The sequence below is a fragment of the Heterodontus francisci genome, chromosome 28, assembly GCF_036365525.1.
Source record: "Heterodontus francisci isolate sHetFra1 chromosome 28, sHetFra1.hap1, whole genome shotgun sequence".
Taxonomy (NCBI): Eukaryota; Metazoa; Chordata; class Chondrichthyes; order Heterodontiformes; family Heterodontidae; genus Heterodontus; species Heterodontus francisci.
In genome coordinates this window covers 62,204,238-62,226,361 of record NC_090398.1, presented here as the reverse complement: position 1 = coordinate 62,226,361, position 22,124 = coordinate 62,204,238, and the positions used below count along the sequence as shown (strand labels likewise).

The 22,124-nt window shown below is 44.8% G+C and overlaps 2 non-coding genes across 2 annotated transcripts; both read left to right on the top strand.

The window, feature by feature from the left end:
- The first annotated feature begins 818 nt into the window (after positions 1 to 818).
- Positions 819 to 909, top strand: trnar-ucu (transfer RNA arginine (anticodon UCU)). The gene is given in 2 exon segments: positions 819 to 855; positions 874 to 909. It is a non-coding gene; the product is annotated as a tRNA-Arg (tRNA).
- A 12,236-nt stretch (positions 910 to 13,145) lies between these two features.
- trnat-ugu (transfer RNA threonine (anticodon UGU)) lies at positions 13,146 to 13,217 on the top strand. The gene has a single exon. It is a non-coding gene; the product is annotated as a tRNA-Thr (tRNA).
- The last annotated feature ends 8,907 nt before the right edge of the window (positions 13,218 to 22,124 follow it).

Here is a 22,124-nt window from a genome sequence, read left to right as displayed (position 1 = left end):
ATGAGTACAGGAGTAAAGATGTCTTGTTGCAATTGTATAGAGCCTTGGTGAAACCGCGCTGGAGTATTGTGTATAGTTTGGTCTCCTCATCTAAGGAAGGATATACTTGCCATAGATGGAGTGAAACAGAGGGTCACCAGACTAATCCCTGGGATGGTGGGATTGTCTTGTGAGGAAACTGGGCCTGTATTCCTTAAAGTTTCGAAGAATGAGAGGTGATCTCATTGAAACTGATAAAATTCTTATAGGGCGTGACAGTGTGGATGTAGATAGGATGTTTGCCCTGGTTGGTGAGTCTAAAATCAGGGGACCAAGTCTCAGAATAAGGAGTAGGCCATTTAAAACTGAGATCGAGTTGAATTTCTACACTCAGACGGTGGTGAATCATTGGAATTCTCTACCCCAGAGAGCTGTGGCTGTTCAATCATTGAGCATGTTCAAGACAGAAATTGTTAGAAATCTTGATACTCATGACATCAAGGGATATGGGGAGAGCACGGGAAAGGGGCGTTGAGGTAGATGATCAGCCATGATCGAATTGAATGGCAGAAAAGGCTCGACGGGCTGAATGGCCTACTCCTATGTTCCTCTGTTCCTAAGAGAGTTGGCGCCAGCACGCAGCCTTGCTTTACCTCACTGCTGATCTTGAAAGTGTCTGATGTTGCTCCATTGTAACTGATGGAACTGTGCATGTTCTCGTGGAAAGAAGAGATGATGCCCAAGAGTTCAGGAGGGCAGCCGAGTTTCCATCGCAGTTTGAAGAGTCAGTCTCTGCTGACAAGGTCAAAGGCCTTGGTGATGTTTATCAAAATATGTGCGGCTCTGTGGCGCAATGGATAGCGTGTTGGACTTCTAAATAATGATAAAGAAAGCATTCAAAGGTTGTGGGTTCAAATCCCACCGGAGTCAGATTTTGGACCAGAGACAGAAGAGCACGACGGAACAGAGAGTTAACAAGTGTGTCAAAAGCACCGACTCAGAGACAGAGTGAGAGAGAGAGGAGCACAGCAGGAGCAGAGCTGGGGTAGAAAAATCAAAAAGTGACATAACAATGGAGAGTGAGAGCAGGGAAACAGAGAGCCGCTGGGGTGAGTTTACAGGATTTGGTTCTTGCTTCGGTGCAGTGGAAGGAGCTGTTTGGTGAGGATCTGTTGAGCTGTGACATCACAGGCAAGCAGGTAGTTGATTGGTTTGGAAAAAGCTGCATGTTTGATGAGTATCTGGTCAGTGATTAAGGTCCATTTTAGTCCTAATGTTTAAAATAGTAAACAAACTAGTGGTAAGCTTAATAAAATATACAACAAAATAAACAATTGAATAAAATAATTAAGTAGTGAATTGAAACACGTTAAGGATGACAGGACAGGTGATGTGTCACAGCTGCAGCATGTGGGAGCTCCTGGATGCCAGTGTGATCCAGGGCAAACACGTCTGCAGTAAGTGTTTAGTTTCTGCGGCAAAACACCTTTGACCACCGGTCCATCAGGCAGTGGTCTGCACGGAATGTCCTCAAGGGCCTACGGGAAAAGGAGATGGTGGATCCTGTCGGATGGTTCCCCGAGCAGACCGTCAAAGTCATTTGGCGGAATGCCTCATCACCAGAACTTTCAAACAAGCACCAAGACGTAGCTTGGCTGGTGGTGAGACGGGCCCTTCCCGTCAGATCCTTCCTGCACACCCGAAGTCTCGCCCCCTCCGCACAGTGCCCCCGCGTTGGCTGTGGTGGGGAAGAGACGGTCGCCCACCTCCTCCTGGAATGTGTCTTTGCAAAGCAGGTGTGGAAAGAGATGCAGTGGTTTTTGTCGAGGTTCATCCCAAGCAGCTCTGTAACACAGGGGTCTGTGCTCTCAGGGCTGTTCCCAGGGACGCACACCGAGACAAACATCAACTGCTGCTGGAGGACTATCAATTCGGTGAAAGACGCCCTTTGGTCTGCCCGAAACTTGCTGGTCTTCCAGCGCAAAGTGTTGTCCACCACCGAATGTTGCAGACTGGCACATTCCAAGGTCCAGGACTACGTGCTGAGGGACGCACTAAAGCTTGGAGCAGCCGCAGCAAAGGCTCAATGGGGAAAGACCACAGTGTAAGGTCCCCCCACCAAGCTGAACTGAGGGGCTGGATCCATGGGAAATCCCTCGAACTGTATCGTTGATATTTTCTTTTGCTGTAAATGTAAAACTGTAATTGGCATGACAATAGTGAAATGGAAGGGTTGTGAAGAAACTCATGATAGGAGAGAAGGAAACTGATCTCCCTTGCAATGTTTGTATTTTTTGGTGCTGTTTGAAACTGTTTGGCAATGTAATATTTGCAGATTTGTATGAATAAAGTATATTTTGAAAATAAAAAATGTGTTTGCGGCTCAAAGAGTGAGAAAAAAGGAATGTAGTGGTAGTAGGGGACAGTATAGTAAGGTGGATTAACACTGTTCTCTGCAGCAAAGAGCAAGAGTCCAGACGGCTGTGTTGCCTGCCGGTGCCAGGATTCAGGACGTCTGCTCAGGGCTGGAGCGAAACATACAATGGGAGGGGGAGGATCCAGTTGTCGTGGTCCATGTCGGTACCAACGACATAGGCAGGACAAGGATAGAGGTTCTGCAAAGTCAGTATGAGGAACTAGGCACCAAATTAAGAAGCAGAACCTCAAAGGTAATCATCTCTGGATTATTACCTGAGCCATGTGCAAATTGGCATAGGACAAATAAGATTAGAGAAAGTAATGTGCGGCTGAAAGACTGGTGTGGTAGTAGTGGGTTCTGGTTCGTGGGGCATTGGCACCAGTACTGGGGAAAGAGGTGGCTGTACCGTTGGGACGGTCTACACCTGAACCGTGCTGGTGCCGGTGTTCTCGCGAGCCACATAACGAGGGACGTAGAGACGGTTTTAAACTGAATAGTGGGGGCAAGGGATCAAATTTGGGAAGATATGGTAAATCAAGGAGGAGAGGCAAGGCAAGAGAGAAAGGTATAAATATGGGAAATGATAAACAGACTGTGACAGGAAGGGACAAAATGTACAAATCTAAGAGTAAATCAACAGATAAGGCTAGAGGTTACAAAAATAATAAAAGGACAAAACTAAGTGCTCTGTATCTGAATGCATGGAGCTTTCGAAACAAAACAGATGAACAGAGAGCACAAATAGAATAAATAAGTACGATCTGATAGTCATTACAGAGACATGGCTGCAGGGCGACAGAGATTGGGATGAGAATATTGGAGGTGACATGGCATTTAGGAAGGACAGGAAGCTTGGAAAAGGTGGTGGGGTAACTCTGTTAATTAATGATGGTATTAGCGCAATAGAGAGGGATGACCTAAGTTCAGGAGATCACGATGTAGAAGCAGTTTGAGTTGAGATGAGAAATAATACAGGCAAGAAGTCACTTGTGGGAGTGGTGTACAGGCCACCGAACATTAACCACACTGTAGGATGGGGTATAAAAAAAGAAATAATGGCAGCTTGTCAGAAAGGTACAGCAATAATTATGGGGGATTTTGATCTCCACATAGACTGGAAATTCTGATGGGCAGAGGTAGCCTAGATGAGGAGTACATAGAATGTTTTTGGGATAATTTCTTGGAAAAATAGGTTCTGGAGCCAACCTGAGAGCAGGCTATACTAGACCTGGCATTGTGCAACGAGATAGGATTAATTAATGACCTCATAGTTAAGGTGCCCCTAGGTAGTAGCGATCATAATATGATTGAATTTTACATTCAGTTTGAGGGAGAGAAGAGTGGGTCCCAAACGAGTATTTTAAATTTAAATAAGGGCAATTATAAGGGCATGAAAGCAGAGCTAGCTAAAGTGAACTGGCAAATTAGGTTAAGGGATAAGTCAATAGAGATGCAGTGGCAGATATTAAAGGAAAATTTCAGAATACACAGAATAGATACATTTCAACGAGAAAGAAAAATTCCAAAGGTGGGACTCACCATCCATGGTTCACGAAAACAGTTAAAGATACTATCAAACTTAAAGAAAAAGCCTATAATTGTGCAAAGATGGGAGGCAGGTCAGAAGATTGGACAGAATATAAAAAAACAGCAAAGAATGACTAAAAGATTGATAAGGAAGGTAAAATTAGAGTACGAGAGAAAGCTAGCGAGAAATATAAAGACAACTAGTAAGAGTTTCGATAGATATTTTAAAAAGAAAAGAGTTAACAAAGTGAGTGTTGGTCCTATGGAAAGTGTGTCTGGGGAATTAATAATGGATAATTAAGAGATGGCAGATGAATTGAACAGATACTTTGGATTGGTCTTCACTATTGAGGATACAAATAACACCCCAGTATTAGCTGTAAGTCAGGAAATGGAAGGGAGGGAGGAACTCAAGAAAATTACAATCACCAGTGAAGTGGTACTAAACAAATTGTTGGAGCTGCGGGCTGACAAGTCGCCAGGTCCTGAAGTGGCTAGTGAGATAGTTGATGCGCTGGTTTTAATTTTCCAAAATTCCCTAGATTCGAGAAGGTTCCATTAGATTGGAAAAGAGTGAATGTAACTCATTTATTCAAAAAGGGAGGGAGACAGAAAGCAGGAAACGACAGGCCAGTTAGCTTAACATTTGTCTTAGGGAAAATGTTTGGAGCTATTACAGAGGATGTTATAGCAGGGCATTTAGAAAAAATAAAGGTAATCAGGCAGAGTCAACATGGTTTTGTGAAAGGGAAATCATGTTTAACCAATTTATTGGAGTTCTTTGAGGGAGTTACATGTGCTGTGGATAAAGGGGAACCGGTGGATGTATTGTTCTTCGATTTCCAGAAGGATAAGGTGACATATCAAAGGTTATTGCAGAAAATAAAAGCTCATGGTGTCAGGGGTAACATATTGGCATGGATAGAGGATTGGCTAGCTGACAGGAAACAGAGAGTCAGCATAAATGGGTCATTTTCTGGTTGGCAAGAAGTAACGAGTGGTCCACAGGGATCTGTGCTGGGGCCTCAACATTCGACAATTCTCGAAATGACTTTGATGAAGGGACCAAAAGTATGGTTGCTAAATTTGCTGATGACAAAGATAGGTAGGAAAGTAGGTTGTGAAGATGACATAAGGGGGCTACAAAGGGATATAGATAGGTTAAGTGACTGGGCAAAGACCTGGCAAATGGAGTATAATGTGGGAAAGTGGGAAATTGTCCACTTTGGCAGGAAGAATAAAAAAGCATATTATCTAAATGGTGAGAGATTGCAGAGATCTGAGATGCAGGGGATCTGGGTGTCCGAGTGCACGAATCGCAAAAGGTTAGTCTGCAGGTACAGCACGTAATTAGGAAAGCTAATAGAATGTTATCATGTATCGCCAGGGGATATGAATACAATAGTAGGGAGGTTATGCTTCAGCTATACAGGGCATTGGTGAGACCTCTTCTGCAACACTGAGTACAGTACTGGTCTCCTTATTTATGGAAGGATGTAAATGCATTGGAGGTAGTACAGAGAAGGTTTACTAGACTAATACATGGAATGGGTGGGCTGTCTTACGAGGAAAGATTGGACAGGCTAGGTTCGTATCCACTAGAGTTTAGAAGAGAAAGAGGCGACATGATTGAAACATACAAGATCCTGAGGGGTTTTGACAGGGTGGATGTGGAAAGGATGTTTCCCCTTGTGGGAGACTCTAGAGCTTGGGGTCACTGTTTAAAAATAAGGGGTCACCCATTTAAGACAGAGATGAGGAGCAATTTTCCCCCTCAGAGGGTCGTGAGTCTTTGGAATTTTCTTCCTCAAAAGGCGGTGGAAGCAGAGTCTTTGAATATTTTTAAGGGAGAGATGGATAGATTCTTTATCTGCAAGGGGGTGAAAGGTTATCGGAGGTAGATGGAAATGTGGAGTAATCAGTTCAGCCATGAGCTTATTGAATGGTGAAGCAGGCTCGAAGGGACGAGTGGCCCACTCCTGCTCCTAATTCGTATGTTCATATGTAAAGACAATGTAGAGTGGTCTGTACTGTTCACAGTACTTCTCCTGTAACTGCCGAAGTGAGACAATCATGTCAACTGTCGATCTACCAGCTCTGAAGCTGCACTGAGACTCAGGATAGATGTGTGATGCCAGGGTCTGCAATCTGGTCAGAGCAATGCGAGCAAAGACCTTCCCCACAATACTTAGCAAGGAGATGCCTCGCTAATTGCTGCAGTCACTGCGATTCCCCCTTATTGTTGCACAAGGTGACAATGTTTGCATCACGCATGTTTTGAGGTGCAGATCTTTCCTTCCAACAGAGACAGAAGTTCATGAAGATGCTGCAGTAGAACCGCTTTTCCACTCTTGATGATTCCAGATGGAATACCATCAATTCCCGGGGCTTTACCACTGGCAAGATGGTCAATGGCTTTGTTGAGCTCCACTATGGTGGGGTCACTGTCCAGCTCCTCCATGACAGGGAAGTCTGGAATGGCACTGAGAGCCACTTCAATGACAATATTCTCCGTTATGTAGAGTTTAAGGTAATGCTCCACTCACCTTTCCATCTGCTTGTTAACAGATGATTCCACTTTGACACCGCACTGAGACCTTGAGCATTGTTGTCTGAAAGAGCCTGATCGAGGATGTTGAGGAACTCCAGGGTCCGTTCTGGATTCGTGGTTCGTCAAGAGTTGATCTGAGGACGACGTTCTTCTTGGATGGATGAAGCTTCCTTGGCTGAAGCCTGACCTTGCTACACACCAGGGAGTGCTCAGTGTCACAGTCAGCGCTGTGATAGCTATGAGTGATGAGGACACTGCTGAGGGTGTTTGCACTGGTGATGATAAGGTCTAGCTGGTGCCAGTGGCGTGATCTCAGATGTCTCCAGGACACCTTGTGGCACAGCTTGACCTGGAAGTAGCTGTTCATCACACAGAATCCATGGTGACAGCATAGCTCCAGCAACCTCTGTCCATTTTCATTCATCTTGCCAATCCCCTGGTGCTCTATGCACATTGGCAAAGCTGTGTAGTCAGTACCCAAGCTTGTGTTGAAGTCTCCTAGAAGGTACAGTCCCTCAGTGCTGGGAATTCTACTGATGGCAGTATCAAGTGTTACATAGAATTGATCCTTGACATCTGGGGTGGAGGTGAGTGTCGGGACATAGATGTACATGAGATTAACTGGGCCCACGCTTGTTGACAAGTGAAGAGTAAGAAGTCTCTCTGAGCCTACTGTGGGTGGTTCACTCATCTCAAGTAGCGTGTTTTTTACTGTGAAAACCACTCCATGCTCACGAGTTGCCTCTTGGGCTTTCGCCTGCCAGAAGAAGGTGTAGTGTTTCTCTTTGAGGGATCCACTTTGGACGAGTCTAGTTTCTTGCAGCACAGCAATGTCCACATTGAGCCTTGTGAGTTCTTTGTCCATCACAGCTGTCTTGTGTGTGTCATCAACCTGCAGAAGGGTGTCAGTAAGGCCAGGACACATGGTCCTCACATTCCAGCTTGCGATGCGAAGGACTGGTGTCTTCTTTGTTGAGTTTGTTTTTCTTGGTGCATAGATTATCGATCCGCCTGTTGAGAGATGACTCTCCAAGCTCCAAGCACCCATTGAAGCAAGCAGGTCGTGGCAGGACAGCACCTAACTGATTGGGGGCTGCCCAGCTTGGAGTGGGTGGTAGCTATCCAATGAGATGCGATGATCTCTTCAACTGTCCGAAGTAATCCCTGGCGCTCATACTCTACACCAATTGAGTGAGAGCTTATAATCGGTAACCGTTTCTTCCCGTGTTGTGCTAATGTTTAAGCACAAATAGTGTCCTCTACACGGCACGTTCGTACTGAACACAAAATGGCTCCTTTGGTCATGTGTTAATTATAAAATGGCTTTCTTGACCTTGTTCGTTATTACAATGGATACATTATAAAAATGGTCAAATTAAACAAAGATCGAAATACCCAAGCTTACCTGCATCCTCCAGTCCACTGGCAACATTCCCATATTTAAGGAAGATTGAAAGATTGTGGTTCGAGTCTCTGATATTTCCACCCTTACTTCCCTCAGCAACCCAGGATGCAACCCATTCAAACTGGGTGACTTTTCTACTGTGAGAGCTGCCAACCTTGTAATTGTCTCCTCTTTATCTATTTTCATCCTGTCCAATTTCTTCACTTCCTCCTCCTTTACTGTGACATTTGCAGCATCTGCTTATTTTGTGATACTTAATTAGTGCCTCAGCCACACCCTCTGTCTCCACAGGATCTCCTAATTGATCCCCCCTTTCACTGACAGTCCATATGTTGGTAAAAGACTTCAGTGTTCCCAGTTATGTGACCTGCTAATCTTTTCTCATACATTCTCTTGCTGATCTCATTTCCTTTTTCAGCTCTCCTCTGTACTTTCTGTATTTGCTTGTTTCTCTACTGCATATGAATCCTCACATGATTTCGATATGAATGATTTTTGAACTATTTTGTTGAAGGATTGAGTTTTGTAAATTTCTCCCTAGCTCCCCTCATGGTCAGGCAGAAAGTTTAACTGCTGTGTTTTCAAACAGCAACAGCTTTATTTGAAAATCAATTGGGACAGGATTCCGGGTTTTAATCCAGTCACAAATCTGGTTCTGATGTCTTGTGGCTCCAGCTGTCACATGACCTGTCAGAGGATGACCTCATAATTGACCCAGTCATGGAGCTGTGGGTTGATGTTTAAATTGTTGCAAAATAATTTTCCAGAAGGACAATCAAAATGAATCGATATATAAAAGGTAGATTTTGTGAATTTGTGCTCCCAGTGGAAATCCCTGCAGAGTCTGCTGGTTTTCATATCCCCAATTCCCCACAGGAAGCTCTGTGTCGGAAGCTGTATTCATTATATCAATATTATACAGAATCATTTCATGGGAGACCCCAGTGTGAATTGTAAACAGGTGGTTCAGTTTTAACTTTCAAATTAAAACAGAAGCAAAATACTGCAGATGCTGGAAATCTGAAATAAAAACAGAAAATGCTGGAAATACTCAGCAGGTCTGGCAGCATCTGTTGAGAGAGAAACAGAGTTAACGTTTGTGGTCTGTGACCTTTCATCAGAACTGGGCTGAAATTGTCTGAGGGCCAAGTGGCCTCTTTCTGTGCCTTAAACTTTCTATGAGTCTAAGATTCTATGAGATTCTGGAATCAATTTCAGGGTCGATGACATTGCACTCTGTAAGGATAGGAAGATGGAGATTATTAAGTACAGTGCAAGAATATAGATGCTTTTACATTATTTTAATCAAAATTGATTTAAACTTTGTGTTCACGAATCCTATCTTTTGATCACAATGACACTGATGACAATGGAAAAAGCAAGACTTGCATTTCACGACCACAGGACATTGCAAAGCCTTTTACAGCCAATGAAGGACTTTCCAAGTGTAGTCACTGTAGTCATGTAGGAAACATGGTGGCCAATGTGCGCACAGCAAGCTCCCAGAAACAACAACGTGATAAAAACGAGATAATCTGTTTTGAAGTGATGTTGATTCAGGGTTAAACAATGACCAGCATCCCAGAAATAATTCCCCTTCTATTCTCTGAAATAGTGCCATGGTACCTTTAACATCCACGTGAGAGGGCAGAGGGATCCTCAGTTTTCTGTCTCACCTGAAAAACAGCATTTCTGATAGTGCAGCACTGCCTTAGTACTGAACTGGAGTGTCAGCCATTTTTAAAGGGCTGTTAGTCCTACTGGAAAATATTTAAAGGAAGATTAAATGAAATGAAATAAATACATTGCTTTTGCCTCTCTCCCATCCACCCAATAACAGTTAAATTAATTATTTGCCCTTCTCTCCCAAAACCTACCTTTACCATCTGACCTTCCGCCCAAAACTGCACAAACTGTAAACTATAACCCTTCCCACCATCCCCTACACCCATGACATTAATTTGACTCCGTCCCCCCACCCCCACACTGAGAAACTTACCTTCTCCCCCCTCCCCACCAGTGTTGCACCTCATTTGCCCGGATGGGGCTCCGAAGGCACGGCAGTGCCGGCCACTGGGCTGAAGATCGCAGCGGAACATCAGGAAGTGATGGGATAATAATTAATGCAGATTTGTGGTCCCGTTGCCGAGCGGTGGAGGTCCCCCACAAGGCCTCGCCGTCGCCGGCAATATCGAGCCAGGCCCTGCCGGCGTTGAGGTCCGTGGCGGGTCTCATCCGGGGCCATCTTCAGGCGGCCCCCACCCCACCCCCACCACAGATCTCGACGTCGAGGGCTCTATAGAATCCAGCCCATTGTTTCTGTCAATCTCAACTCCACAAGGATTTGCCTGTTAATTGTAGAAAAATTAAAGCTCTATAACCTTTTGATAAAAGGGTTCAAATCCATTTCCAAACAAATGATAGTTCTCATTGTATCTAGAACATGTTTTCTTACATACAAACATACCAATTAGGAGCAGGAGTAGACCACTCGGCCCCTCGAGCCTGCTCCACCATTCAATAAGATCATGACTGACCTGATTTTAACCTCAACTCCACATTCCCACCAGCCCCCAATAAACTTTCACCCCCTTGTTTATCAAGAATCTATCTACCTCTGTCTTAAAATATTTCAGAATTTCTGTCGTCCAGCAACTCTCACTTTATTTCCTGGATTTCACCTAAAAAATGTATTTCCACACTTTGGATATCCTGTACTTCATTAATGTTTTTGCTCTCTGGGGATTTCCCTTTAATTATATTCAGTGCTGGTATTTTACTGCCACACACTGACTGAAAGTGTCCCATCTTTCAGCAGGAAAAACACTCAGCTTCTTTGGCGAGGCAGTTTTCCCACTTGTGTCTCTCTCGGCCACACCTACTGCAATTGGTTGCAGCTACCACTAGATGCTCTTCCCGTCTTTCTTGTCTTTTACCACTAATTTTTCCTTTTGTTCTCTGAACAAATTCAATTGAGTCTGCTACTCTCGAGATCAGACTCTCCCTGTCCCCTCGAACAACGGATTGGTTAAACTTTCTAACCTCTGTTTGTCTGCTCAATTGATACTCTTTCGTTAATGTGAGATCAGCCCTGGACTGTAGATGATCTGAAAGGGTGTTGTCTAATACCGCGAACACAATCCTGTCTCCATTCAGCTCTTCTCTTAAGTTGCGGTATTCACAATCCTCCGTGAGTTTGTACAAGTCATTGATAAATGATTGAATACTCTCCCCTTTCTGTTTTGTACGCTTATTAAATTCAAAGTGATTCCTGACAATGCAGCAGCCAGCCGACATCATCAGACTGCTCCAAGCTCGCACATGCACAAACAGTCTCCTGCGCTCTGAGATGCTGCGCATGCTCAGCCTACGTCTTCCAGGACGAAGTGGCGCATGCGCGGGAAAACACTCTACCCCCTCTCAGCCACTCACTCCAGGCCGCTCACAGCCCGCTCCTCGCTACCCCGCTCCCCCGCCCTCCGGCCGCTTGCTACCCCCCCCACCCCCGCACTGCCCTCTCTCCGTCCACTCACGCCCCGCTTCCCCCCCACGTCCCTCCAGACACTAGCTCTAAGCCATGCTGCTTCCCTCCTCTCGGCCTCTCGCTCCAACATTCGATCATTCTTCACCGCACCACCCGATAAAGCAAGGCGAGCCTCGAGGGGAGATGGGGCAATGTTGGAGCGAGTGGCCGAGAGGAGGGAAGCGGCAGACCCCATGGCCTGGAGTGTGAACGGCCATAAAGCAGGATGGGGGTGGTGGTGGGGGAAGCGGGGAGTGAGCAGTCAGAGAGTGGGATGGGGGGAAGCGGGGAATGATCGTCCGGAGAATGGGATGGCACTGTTTAGAGGGGATTTGAGGAAAAAATGTTTCACCTCGAGGGTGGTTAGAATCTGGAACACATTGCCTGAAGGAGTGGTGGAGGCAGGAACCCTCACAACATTTAAGAAGTATCTAGATGAGCACTCAAAACGCCACAGAATACAAGGCTACGGCCACGTGCTGGAAAATGGAATTAGAATAGATAGGTACTTGATGGCCGGCACGGACATGATGGCCGAAGGGCCTGTTTCTGTGCTGCATAACTCTATGACTCTATGAAACCTCACTGAATTACAGAAGGTGTGCAGCACTGTCAGAGGTGCTGTCCTTCTAATGAGACTTCAAATAGCGCAACGTTCTCCGAGTATCAACCAAAACATGTCCATTGTGTAGATATGTGCCATATTTGCTTATGAAACGACAGTCACTGCTCCTAAAGTAATTCACTTTAGGTGAATTAAGATGACTTGGTACTATATAACTGGCGAATGCGCAAGAGGTAGCGGGGGACTGTTGGGGTGGGACGGAGGCGGTGATGGCAACCTTTGAGGGGATTTTTGGGTCGTAGTTGTTTTCTGTGATAAATTGAGTAGCTCCATCTTTAATCCTGGCAGCTGCCTGAATGTCACAGACAGTGACGTTTCAGTGGAAGAGGCTGCATTTGCGCATGTGCTAGTACAGCGTCACCTGGTGGTTGCGTTGTCAGCAAATGCAGCGTTTTAACTTTGGCTCCACGATGACATTTTTTTCCCCAATTAAAATAGGTCTTGAGTGCCTTAATAACTTCTTCACATGTAGCCTTCTGTTCTTCATGAGGATGTTGCCTGCACACTCCCTCCATTGCAGACAATAGCGTACTGACCTGCTCCATGTCTGGCTTCTGCACGAGACCCGATGCAGTACGATACCTTGCAAACCTCTGGAACCATCTCGGCCACTCCTCGGCTTGGTTCAGTCCAGTGACCTTTTCAAAGGTGCAGGCAAAGATTTCTCCATCTTCGCTTTGGTTTACTGTGGCCCCCATATAATATTCTGATATCTGTCAAGGCTTAGTACACAATTTATAAGAATCTGACGGTTAAAATAACCTGAGTTTACTCTGCACATCTTGCATTGAAGGTTTCATCGACAACTCTCCATGAGGTGCTGTTCAGATTATATTACATCACTTCCTGTGATGATGCACATAGTCTATTTATATAATCTGCCCAGTAACAACCCAATGTCCACTCTTATATTATTGTACAGATGTGAGAAAAGCTGAGGATGGGAATGGAACGTCTGAATGAAGATTTCATGATGCTGATGATGTAAATGAGGCTGATCTGTTTCCCATTCCACAATCCCTCTTTATTTCTGTGCATGTTTCTCGATGCTGTTTCAACCAAATTGAAAAAGAATCACAAATCCTCCTCTGGAGCCTCAGATGTCCATTAAGAAAAGGCATGGTGGCCAAGTGGTAAGGCGTCAGTCTTGTAAACTGAAGATTATGGCTTCAATCCCCGTCCGTGCCTTCTGATTAGTTTCTCACTTTAAATGTGATGTTTCCAGAAAAGATGTCTGTTGCATTTGTGTCGGCCGTCTGGAAATCAGTGTCATGTTACACTTTATCCTGGACACTGGGAAGAACATGAGGAGTAGCCACATGGTCCCTCGAGCCTTCTCTGCCATTGATAGAGTGAAAATATCTGAGGTCCAAGCACTGAACCTTATTACTGTGCATTTGCTGGATATTTAACAGAGCTATTCTATTAATCCCACATCCCGCTCTCCGGTCCTTTCCCCCATTGCCCTGTTATATTTTCCATGTCAGGTACATATCCAATTACATTCAGAGTTAACATTGAATCTGCTTCCACTGACCTTTCAGGATTGCATTCCAGACCAGAACAACACACTGCTGAAAAAACAATCTCCTCATCACAACTCGAATTCTTTTGTCAATTACTTTAAATGTGTTTCCTCTGGTTACTGACCCTTCTGTCACTGGCAACACTTTCTCCTTCTTTACTCTTTCAAAACTCTTCAGGATTTGCATTTCCTGCTGCCTTTGCTGATATAACAAGGCTGAGCACACATCACCAAAAGGAATATAAAAGCAAAGTACTGCGGATGCTGGAAATCTGGAACAAAAACAAGAAATGCTGGATTCACTCAGCAGGGCTGGCAGCATCTGTGGAAAGAGAAGCAGAGTTAACGTTTCGGGTCAGTGACCCTTCTTACAAGAAATGCTGGATTCACTCAGCAGGGCTGGCAGCATCTGTGGAAAGAGAAGCAGAGTTAACGTTTCGGGTCAGTGACCCTTCTTTGCAGAGTTAACGTTTCGGGTCAGTGACCCAGGAATATGATTGGCTCTGAATCACATTTATCCTTCCTTTCAATCTGATGTGGACCTTGTATTTTCCCGGAACCAAACAATCTGAGCAGCAAGTGTGGGTTCCAGTGATTCCCACCGCGCTGAGAGAGAGGATGTGATAATGAGCCAGATAGAAGAAAGGAGTGAGATAGAGAGTAAAATAGCCCTGGTCTGTTTCTACTAACCCCCGGCCCCCTACTTAAAATGGCATCATTTTCTCCTGCCTCTCCACATTCTAATCCATTGATTAATGCAATCCTTTCATCTGGAACATCGAACATAGAACAGTACAGCACAGTACAGGCCCGTCGGCCCACGATGTTGTGCCGAACCTTTAACCTACTCTAAGATCAAACTACCTACATACCCTTCATTCTACTATCATCCATGTACCTATCCAAGAGTCGCTTAAATGTCCCTAATGTATCTGCTTCTACTACCACCGCTGGCAGTGCATTCCACGCACCCACCACTCTCTGTGTAAAGAACCTACCTCTGACATCTCCCCGAAACCTTCCTCCATCACCTTAAAATTATCTCCCTGGTGATAGCCCTTTCTGCCCTGGGAAAAAGTCTCTGGCTATCCACTCTATCTATGCCTCTCATCATCTTGTACCCCTCTATCAAGTCACCTCTCATCCTTCTTCGTTCCAATGAGAAAAGCCCTAGCACCCTCAACATTTCTTCGTAAAACATACCCTCCAGTCCAGGCAGCATCCTGGTAAATCTCCTCTGCACCTTCTCTAAAGCTTCCACATCCTTCCTATAATGAGGCGACCAGAACTGAACACAATATTCCAAGTGTGGTCTAACCAGGGCTTTATACAGCTGCAGCATAACCTCGTGGCTCTTAAACTCAATCCCCCTGTTAATGAAAGCCAACACACCATATGCCTTCTTAACAACCCTATCAACTTGGGTGGCAACTTTGAGCGATCTATGGACATGGACCCCAAGATCCCTCTGTTCCTCCACACTACCAAGCATCCTGTCTTTAAGACTGTATTCTGCATTCAAATTCGACCTTCCAAAATGAATCACTTCACACTTTTCCAGGTTGAACTCCATCTGTCCCTTTAATTCCTGTTTCCTAATCCATTGATGTTTCACAATGTACTGAACTGTCCCAATCCATTGATATAACTCAGTCCATAGAATTTCCCAATCCACTGATATTTTCCAGTCCATTGACTTTCCCAATCCATTAATGGTTCCTGACCATTGACATTCCCAATCCATTTATATTGCCTGTGATTTCAAAGCAACTGTGGAATACAAATAGTATCAGTATTATCAGATACATCGAGACGAGGTGCAATAGCCAAGTGGACAGATGTTGGGTTTATAAAGAAAAAAGCATTGGCTCGATATTTGTCCAGTCTATCACTGGATCTGAACTCTCAACCTACTGTTTTTCTGTGGGTCTGCTGACTTGTATATGTGAAGAACCATTGGATGTTTCTCAATCCTCTGACTTTTCTCATTCTTGTGCCAGACTTGTTCCTTTGGGTTCACCAGTGAAGAAAATTATTCCCTATTACATTTGGTGAAGACTTTAATAACCTCACATCCTTGTGTCTCACCATCTCAGGTCAAACTCCCTACAGAAACTTTAGACATTTAACTATTCTGCTGGAAACATTTTCAAGGGCGCAGCCATTCCTTCATTACGCTTCCTTCTTTGACATGTGATTGACAAATATGTGTGTAATGGAGAGAGAGAGAGTGAAAAAAAAGAGAGAGAGAGTGCGATAGAAAGTTAGAGGACCAGCTAAAGACAGATAGAGAGAGAGAGGCAGAGAGAGGTAAAGCGATAGACAGAGAGAGAAGGAGAGAGAGTCATTGAGTCATGGAGTCACTACAGTACAGGAAGTCATTTTGCCCATCAAGCCCATGTAAATCAATCCATTCAGTCCCATTCCCCCACTCTATCCCCATAGCCCTGTAAGTTATCTAAACCTGTCATATTTATTATAATCTTGTACATGTCTATCAAATCTCCCCTCAATCTCCTTTGCTCCAAGGAGAACAACCCCAGCTTCTCCAACCTAACCTTACAGCTAAAATCCCTCATGTCTGGAACCATTCTGATAAATCTCCTCCACCCTCTCTAGCACACTCACATCCCTCCAAACGAGTGTTGACTAGAACTGGATGCAATTCTCTGGTTGTGGCCCAACTCGAGATTTATACAGGTTCAGCATAACTTCCCTACTTTTGTACTCAGTACCTCTATTTATGAAGCCCAAGATCCCATATGCTTTGCTAACTACTTTCTCAATGTGTCCTGCCACCTTCAAAGAACTATGCATATGAATCCCCAGGATTTTATTCCTAAAAATATGCTTTCTTCATATAAATCTGTAAAAAATGCATTATACAACAGTTCAAAACAGCACCAAGTTGACATTCCAAAAAGTGCAAAGGAAATCAGTTTTCTTCAATACAGGAGTGAGTTGCCTCACAACCCTTCCACTCCGTTTTACCTGACATGGACATTTTACAGCAAACCCATATCTGGTGTCTTCAGCACGAGGGGTTTCCAATGGGTCCAGCTGCCCAGTTCACTATGGCAGGGGGACCTTACACAGTGGTCTTTCCCCATTGAGCCTTTGCTGTGGCTACCCCAAGCTTTAGTGCGTCCCTCAGCACGTAGTCCTGGACCTTGGAATGTGCCAGTCTGCAAAACTCGGTCGTGGACAACTCTTTCCGCTGCAAGACCAGCAGGTTTCGGGCAGACCAAAGAGTGTCTATCACCAAATTGATGGTCCTCCAGCAGCAGTTAATGTTTATCTCGGTGTGTATCCCTGGGAACAGCCCGTAGAGCACAGACTCCTGTGTTACAGAGCTGCGTGGGATGAACCTCGACAAAAACCACTGCATCTCTTTCCAAACCTGCTTTGCAAAGACACATTCCAGAAGGAGGTGGGCAACTGTCTCTTCCCCACCGCAGCCACCTCGAGGGCCGCGTGTGGAGGGGGCGAGACTTCGGGCATGCAGGAAGGATCTGACAGGAAGGGCTCTTCTTACCACCAGCCAAGCTACATCTTGGTGCTTGTTTGAAAGTTCTGGTGATGAGGCATTCTGCCAAATGACCTTGGCAGTCTGCTCGGGGAACCATCCGACCGGATCCAACATCTCCTTTTCCCGTAGAGCCTTCAGGACATTCCGTGCAGACCACTGCCTGATGGATTGGTGGTCAAAGGTGTTTTCCCGCAGAAACATTCCCACGAAGGATAGCTGGTACGGTATGGTCCAACTAGATGAAGCGATCCGCGGCAATGTGACCAGACCCATCCTTCGCAACACCTCAGCACAGAGTGACACTTGGTGTTTGTGTACTGGGGCTGCACACACAGCTTGGTGCAGCTGCACACGAAGGTGGTCATCAGGATGAGGGCGACGTTGGGTACATTTTTCCCGCCCTTGTCCAGAGGTTTGAACATCGTGTCCCTCCCGCCCTGGTCCATTTTAGATGTCCAGATGATGCAGTTGAAGTCACCGCCTAGGATGACCGGCCTGGACGTCGCCAGCAGCAGTGGGAGCTGCTGGAAGACGGTCAGCCGCTCGCTGCGTTGTACCGGGGCGTACACGTTGATCAAGCGGAGCGGAGCGTAGTTGTACATCACGTCTGCTACGAGGAGGCGGCCGCCCACCACCTCCTTAACTTCGAAGATGGTGAAGTTACTTCCCCGCAGCAGAATACCCAGGCCGGAGGAACGGCAGTCATTACCCCCCGGCCCGTGGGACCACCATCGCGACCACTGCCTGTAGCTGCTGAGGTGTGGTATTCCACACTCCTGCAGAAACAGTAGGTCAGCTTTGACCTTGGCAAGGTAATCCAAGGTTGAAACACATCGCGTAGTAGATTTAATGCTACGCACATTAATGGAAGCAATTCTTGCACCCATTTTTTACTGAAAATTAGTTGTTGCTTCCCATACCATTTGTCCTCGCCTCTTTGATGAAGGGTCACTGACCCGAAACGTTAACTCTGCTTCTCTTTCCACAGATGCTGCCAGACCTGCTGAGTGGTTCCAGCATTTCTTGTTTTTATTTCAGATTTCCAGCATCCGCAGTATTTTGCTTTTATCTCGCTGTCTCTTGCTGGTTTGCTCAGTACCTTTCTCTGTCTGTTCCTTTCTGAGTCCTGATAATATCTTCCTGGTTTTCTGTGTGTCTTTCTCTGCCTGCCTCATTGTCGGTGCTGTTACTCAGTGTCCTTGTGTCATTGTGCAGTGAGGGTGAGTCCGTCAGCACGTGTGTTGCTGAGTCCGGGATTCTTGAGAAATCCGACCACAATCCTATTTCTATAAAAACTTTGGGGAAATGAACATATTTCACTAACAGGCAGCTGAAATTTAAAACAGCAGTTAGCAGAGTGGTGCAGTGGAAGCGTGCTGGGCTCATAACACAGAGGTCAATGGATCGAAACCATTCTCTGCTGTTTATGTTTGGTAATAATGCAAACAGTTCACTTTCAAAACATCAAGTATTTACCCATAATAACAAGATGCTTCCAAAGGCACTCTATTGCAATCAGCTTCTTCTTTCTCGTGAACACATCAATCAGTAACAACTCACTTGTGCTCACACGAACACAAGCTGCAAACACGGACCAGCCGAGTCTCTCCCACTTTGTCAACCCCTTCCTGCAGAGCCTCCTCTCCACCACCAGATGGTGATGTTGGCCACAATAAAACCAGGACAAATCGTCACAGTGAGGAGACGGTCAGTGACAGAAAATAAAACAATAACAGGAAAACCTTTACACAACAACAGGGTACATCTTTACACAACAGGAAATGCCTTTAGATAACAGGGAGAACACAATCATACAAATGCCTTGTTTCTCCATCTCAGTCTCGTTGCCTCTCTCTCTGTCCCTCACTTTTGCTTCCTCACAGTCTATTCTTGGTTTTCTGTGTGTTTTTCTTTCTGTCCCGTTGTCGATGGTGTTACTCAGCGTCCTTGTAACATTGTGTAGCCGGGCTGAGCCTCCCAACACCTGTGTTGCTGTAATAAAAACAGAAAATGCTGGAAATGCTCAGTAGGTCTGGCAGCATCTGTGCAGAGAGAAACAGTTAACAGTTCAGGTCTGTTTCCTCAGCTCACATTAACTTTGTTCTCTCTCCACAGATGCTGCCAGACCTGCTAATTATTTCAAGCATTTTCTGTTTATGTTTCAGATTTCCAGCATCTGCAGTATTTTGCTTTTGTACGTGTGTTGCTGTGTCTGGGACTGTTTGAGTGCAATGCTATTGCTTTATAAACAGCGCTGAAACAAACATTTATCTCGTTAACACACAGCACTAATACACAGCAGGATATAAACAGCAGCCTGCAGCAGAGGGTGCAGTGGAAGTTTATTAACACAAATAATTCACCAACAATAGATTTACTGCTGCCCACAATCACACCACACTTCATCTGAACACGTTTTACTCTTTATTTACATCAACTTCTTCCTTCCAGTAAACACTTCAATTTGGAACACAGCTTCCAAATCACCTTTATTCACAAACCCGAACACACACCAGCCCAGACTTTCCCCTTTCTGTCAACCCATTCCTGCATCACTGCCTCTCCACCAACAGTTGTTGCTAGAATCATACAATCATAGAATGGCTACAGCACAGAAGGAGGCCATTCAGCCTGTCGAACCCGTGCTGGCTCTCTGTTAGAGCAACTCACCTCATTTGACTCCCTAGTCAGTTCAATTTTGGAGGTGGGAAAACTTCTCGAAAGAATAATTCGGGACAAAATTAATAATCCCATGGACAAATGTGGGTTAATTCAAGAAATCCAGCATGGATTTCTTTAGGGAAAATCATGTTTAACTGTCCTGCTGTAGTTTTTTGATGAGGTAACAGAGAGGGATGATGAGGGCAATGCTGTTGATGTGGTGCACATGGACTTTCAAAAGGTCTGGCAGCATCTGAAAGGTCACTGACCTGAAACGTTAACTTTGCTTCTCTCTGTACAGATGCTGCCTGACCTGCTGAGTATTTCCAGCATTTCTTGTTTTCATTATGGCACAGAGTTCCCTTTTCAAACTTACAGAATTAACGACAATAATGTACTCTGAGATTCAAGTTAAATATCAGCTCAATATTTACACACATTATGAGTTTATAAGTTTCAGTATTAATTCCCATAGTGCATCCTGACATATACATTAGAAATAACATAACATAAGAACAGAAGAAATAGGAGCAGGAGTAGGCCATTCGGCCCCTCAAGCCTGCCCCGCCATTCAGTAAGATCATGGCTGATCTGCCCCAGACCTCAACTCCTCTTTCATGGCAGCTCTTCATAGCCCTCAACTCTCCAATATTTCAAAAATCTATTTACATCCTCTTTAAATACTTTCAGTGATTTAGCCTCCAATACTGTCTGGGGTAGAGAATTCCAGACATTCACTACCCTCTGAGAGAAGAAATTCCTTTGCATCTCAGTTTTAAATGAGTGTCCCCTTATTCTGTAACTATGTCGCCTAGTTTGAGATTTCCCCACTAGTGGAAACATTTTCTCAACATCGACCCTGTTAATAAAAACAAGAAATGCTGGAAATACTCAGCAGGTCTGGCAGCATCTGTGAAGAGAGAAGCAGAGTTAATGTTTCAGGTCAGAGACCCTTCTTCACCCTGTTAAGCCCCCTCAGAATCTTGTACGTTTCAAAAAGATCACCCCTCATTCTTCTAAACACGAATGAATAACCTGTTTAGCCGTTCTTCATAAGTCAACCCCTTCATTTCAGGAAGCAGCTGAGTGAATCGCTTTTGAACTCCTCCAATGCCAGTACATCCTTTCTTAAGTCTAAATCTCAAGTGTGATATCAGATTGAGAGAATCTGAAAGATAGTATAACCTGAGATGCAAACTGAGAATTCAGTTTAAAACTCCCCCGGATTGTGAAACTAAAAGATACAATAGCAATTTAATTTGTATAGACTGTGCTTTGGATCACATTCCAGCCCTCATACAGTATCAGACTGGAAGATACTGTAGCAATTCCATTAGTGCAGACTCAGCTCTACATTACAGAGCAGGGAACATATTTAAACAACCCGGAACACTTTTACACAAGACGGATCATATTTACACAACTGAGAAGATCTTTACCCAACAGGGAACCATTTTACATAATAACAGAGAACATCTTCACACAACAGCGAATACAGTAACACAACAGAGAACATATTACACAGCAGGAAATATCTTTAAAAGAACACAGGGAACATCTTTACACAACAGTGAACACAATTACATAAATCATCAGTCTTTCGCTGTCTCTTGCTGGTTTGCTCAGTACCTTTCTCTGTCTGTTCCCTTCTGGGTCCTGATAATCTCTTCCTGGTTTTCTGTGTCTTTCTCTGTCTGTTCCCTTCTGGGTCCTGATAATCTCTTCCTGGTTTTCTGTGTGTCTTTCTCTGCCTGCCTCATTATCGGTGCTGTTACTCAGTGTCCTTGTGTCATTGTGCAGTGAGGGTGAGTCCGTCAGCACGTGTGTTGCTGAGTCCGGGATTCTTGAGAAATCCGACCACAATCCTATTTTGATAAAAACATTGGAGAAATGAACATATTTCACAAACAGGCAGCTAAAATTGAAAACAGCAGTTAGCAGAGTGGCGCAGCGGAAGCGTGCTGGGCCCATAACCCAGAGGTCGATGGATTGAAACCATTCTCTGCTATTTATGTTTGGTAATAACACAAACAGTTCACTTTCAAAACATCAAGTGTTTCCCCATAATAACAAGATGCGCTCGATTGCAATCAGCTTCTTCCTTCGAGTGAACAGATCAATCAGTAATAAATCACTTTTGCTCACACGAACACAAACTGCAAACACGGACCAGCCGAGTCTCTCCCACTTTGTCAACCCCTTCCTGCAGAGTCTCCTCTCCACCACCAGATGGTGATGTTGGCCACAATAAAACCAGGACAAATGGTCAGTGAGGAGACGGTCAGTAAAAGAAAATAAAACAATAACAGGGAAAACCTTTACACAACAACAGGGGACATCTTTACACAACAGAAAACATATTTACACAACAGGAAATACC